A 4,362-nucleotide genomic window follows, 5' to 3' on the forward strand; every position below is an offset into this window, starting at 1 on the left:
TCGCATGTGGTTAGTACCAGACCGCGGTCGCGTCGGGCCGCTGCCGTGGCTTGCGGGTCGCCGTAGCTAGGGGAGCGGCGCCGAAGTCAGTCAACGTTGAATCGCCGTGGCGTCCAGGTCGTCCTCACGGCTGGAGAAAAAGCAGGAAGGGGATAATTTCATGTCACATGTACTACCATGTGACAGTAATACTATTTCTTGTTCCATCAACCAAATTTTGCTTTACAATGTATAGATAAATTTTGCTTTACCATGTGACACTAATACTGTTATGTATGTATCCCTATTGTCTTGTCTTGTGATGCAGCTAGTGATGCTATTGACTAATGCAGCTACTAATACAGATGTTATTTTTTTTAACAGGACTGGCTTTACGGAGATGAGGCAAAAATGACACGGGATAAGAGCTGGATGGACAGAGAAATAGATTTTGTTTAGTGGCAAACGGGAATGAAGGATTTCTTGAATTTTGCTTTCGATGGTGCTCACCCAGACTCAACAGCACAATGCCCATGTAGAAGATGTTTCTATATTGTTCAGAAAAAGAAAATGGATGTTCCTGAACTTTTTTGATGGTTACCTACAAGTAGTATCTCTCCTGAAGTTTAATCTGATGTGAAATAGGTTCAAACAAGGCACCCATGTATAGTGTCATATGTTGTGGCAAATGGGAACAGAAGCTAGTGCCCACCACTAATGGTTTGGTGATGAAGAGAAGAGAAGAGTAGTTGTTGTTCTTTTAGTGATGTTGCTATTTTGACAGTGATGCTATGTACAAACTATTGCTATGAACTTGTGGTCTTTTAGTGTTGTCGCTATTTTCATTACTTTGCCATCACCTTATGGTCTTTTGTGTGAATAATCTTTACAAGTATGGTTGCGGAAACTTGTGTGTTGTCATGTTGAAACATGAGTTATATATCTCGGTGAGATGATTTCTTATATCCTACTAAAATCTTGTGTCATATGTCCTTATATATATCTTGATGTAATGGTGTTGATTTGCTGATGAATTCTTGCTGGATATTAGGCTGGGATACAGCTGTTATGTTGCTCAATTGGTGGCTGAAGAGCTGTTTAAATGAAGTCTGGGAGTGTTTAAAACAGCTAGTACACAGCCTTGATCAATTTCTCTGTTTAACACATAATTTTATATGGAATCTCATTTTTTTTATTAACAGCACACATAAATACATACAATCACATCAAGCAAGATATAGAAAAATTAGGAAGAGAATGTGAGGATTTGTTGCTCAGTGCTCACGACTCACCTTTGTGAGAAGGGCACTGAGCTTGCCGTCTTTTTGGTGTCGAGGACGACGTTGCTACCGGACAGTGGCGGATCCAAGACCCAGGCCGGGGGGGCCTGGGCCTGGGGCGTGGTGATGAATTACTTCATTGATTGCAGCAAATTGCGCACTGTAGAGGCACTGTAGCAGCCTGGGCCCTGGGTCCGCCCCTGCTACCGGAGGAGGTCAGTAGGGCGAGTGGAGGAGACCCTGGTGGTGCAATAAACCCTAAAGTGAAGGGCTTCCGCGAGTGTGGAACGCTTCGAACGCGCGTAAGCTAGCGTTCCTCCAAGTTGTGGTGCCACCGATGTCCAGTTTGCAAGATATGTGACTAAAATGCAACTTAGGTGCAAGTTGTGATACCTAATGTGTTAATACCTCTATAAACTAGTACGCCCCTTTAATGAGATCCCGAGAAATAGTATAATAAATAAAGGAAAAAATCAGGAGCACTGTAGAGAATATCGTTGCAATATCCTGCTCCTTTTTGGCAACACTAGAGGATTGTTGCATCATGTTGTACGTATTACCATGGATGCTGAATTTGTTGCAACTAGGTGATACCCCGCGCGTTGCTGCGGGAACTTGTTGTGTTTTTCTTACGGGTAATATAGCAAAATGTTTGAACAATGTCATGGTACGTTAGCATGCCAAACTATCTAAACAGACAATGTTTACATATGAGAAGATGGCAACAGGGCCAGTCAGAAGTTATTAGTTGTTTCAGTGTAATTTTTATTAAATACATACGCTATGGTACTACTTTTTGTAAGATATATAAATTAAATTTGATGCAATAGTTTTTGGATGCAGATTGTGCAATCATGATAAAAAAACATATTTTGCATACTTCTCCCAAATATCTCCAAAGTGAAAAAATTATTCACATGAACTGAAACATTAATGTTAATGAAAAATAACATCATAACCTGCGATTACCTGGCCCGGTGACTTGAGAATCAATAATGTAAAAATCTTAAAACAAATAATCTTACATCAGATAAATTGACAACCGTAGACTGTTGAATGTCAACGTATTTTTTTTTCTTTTCTTGTTCAATCCAGAAGAGATCAAGATGAACATGCCCTCAAACAAATGCAAACTATGATACTCGTGTGAGCCATGTGTCGGATCCCCTATTGTACTGCCATGTCCATTGGATAACCTGCAATATGTCAACATGGTTTAAAACACGCAATACTTTGGATAGCCTGCTATCAAGATAGACATGGTTTAACTCGCAAAAAAAAGATGAACATGGTTTAGACCATGCACTTTTTTCCATGTCCAAAGCGAAAATTTTGAACACATGTTCTTTAGAAAAAACAATTACGGGATCTCTGGCCTTCTGAAATTGTATATGATCATGATTTACAACACCACACAAAATTTGAAGAAGAATGGCAGGGGGTCATCACAGCTCCTTGCCGTCGATTCTGGTGATCGCGAGGGCTGGCGAGGTCGGATGCGGAGTCATGGCCGTCGGATAGCGAAGATCTGAAGGCATCTGCCGATTCATAGAAGAGAGGGAGATAGAGATGAACTGTAGACCAAGAATATCAATTAGACAAAGATTTTCAGTCGCGACAAACGATGGCGATTACCTTGTGATGAGGTGGCGCTGATCCACTCGATCACCCCTATGCGCATCTTCGCCGCCTCCTTCTGCATGATCTAGACGTCACATGTGCGACATCGTGGCCACCAGTGTCGACGCCTGAACATGCCCTACCGAACGCCGCCACACACCACTGCTACTACCTCCGTCGGAGTCTTGTGGAACGGGGAGTCGCCAACCACGATCGGGTAGGAGATGAGGGCGACGCCCCAGGTGATGGCTGTGCGGCGGAGGCAACGTCTTCCACAGACAGCCGGCTAGTCGTAGAATACTTGTATAGAGATGGAGAGATTGATGGGCAATCAATTGACCGAGGAGTTAATTAGCGATCGCGCCGGTTCGATTTGAGAGGCCAAACGCCAAGGAGTTACTATCTGTTAATTAGGGAGATGATAAATGCGTGGGGTCATGCCATCGCCAATGGAAGGGAAACGATGGACCTTACCTATTGGGCTTTTTAGTGTCCAGTTTGATTAAGTGTACGTGTAAAGCCCAAGTAAAAAAACTGAGTTGGAGGCTTAGCATCGATCGCTATGGTGGGTGAGCGGTAAGGCCGGAAAGAACGAACCGGTATATTGACTTAGCGGTGGCATCTCTTCGTAATTTGCTTAACTTTTAATCGGACGGCTCCACACTCCTCGGCTTTACTGAATCAACGCCTATAACAATTAGAGTGACGTGGCTTCATGAGAAGGCAGGAAAATCACCTAGTGGGGTGCCCCTATTTAGATATAGAAGATATGTAATAGTTATTGCAACACAACGAAGGTGAGGCAAAAAGTCACCCTATTACAACCAATACATGCTTTGTTGCAATATGAAGCCATGTTTTTTGCAACAATATCTATGACTAGCGCCACATGTCAGAATTGTTGCAATATATGTCTAAATATTACCACAAAGATGTACTTTGTTGCAATACCTAGCCTTTATTGCAACAAGATGATCAAGTCACGCAACGGGACGGAACTGTCGCAATATCACTACCATATTACAACGCCGGTGCATCTTGTGGCAATACATGGCTTCTATTGCAACAAAATGAGTACTTAGCACGACGAAACAAAATTGTGGCAATATGTAGAGCCTATTACCACAAATTGGAATTTTGTGGTAATATAGCTTTTTATTGCAACAAAAGATAGTTGTAGCAATAATTTTTGTTGCAATAGACCGGAATCCTTGTAGTGGAAGTCTCAGATTGGAGGTCGCACAGGGGGTTTATCCAGGTTCAGGCCTCCGTAGAGTAATACCCTACATCCTGCTTGCTTTTGTTATTCATGGTGGAGGATACCTCGTGCGAGGGGTTACAATGGTGTATGAGATTGCTACCGAGAGTTCTCATCTGAGATAAGATGCCCTAGAGGGTTGCCCAACCTCCCTTTATGCATGGAGGTCTAGGGTTTACACGATTACAAATGTGATATGGGGCGCCGCCGCCCTTGCCTTGGAGG

Source organism: Triticum dicoccoides, chromosome 2A (assembly GCF_002162155.2).
Source record: "Triticum dicoccoides isolate Atlit2015 ecotype Zavitan chromosome 2A, WEW_v2.0, whole genome shotgun sequence".
Classification (NCBI taxonomy): domain Eukaryota; kingdom Viridiplantae; phylum Streptophyta; class Magnoliopsida; order Poales; family Poaceae; genus Triticum; species Triticum dicoccoides.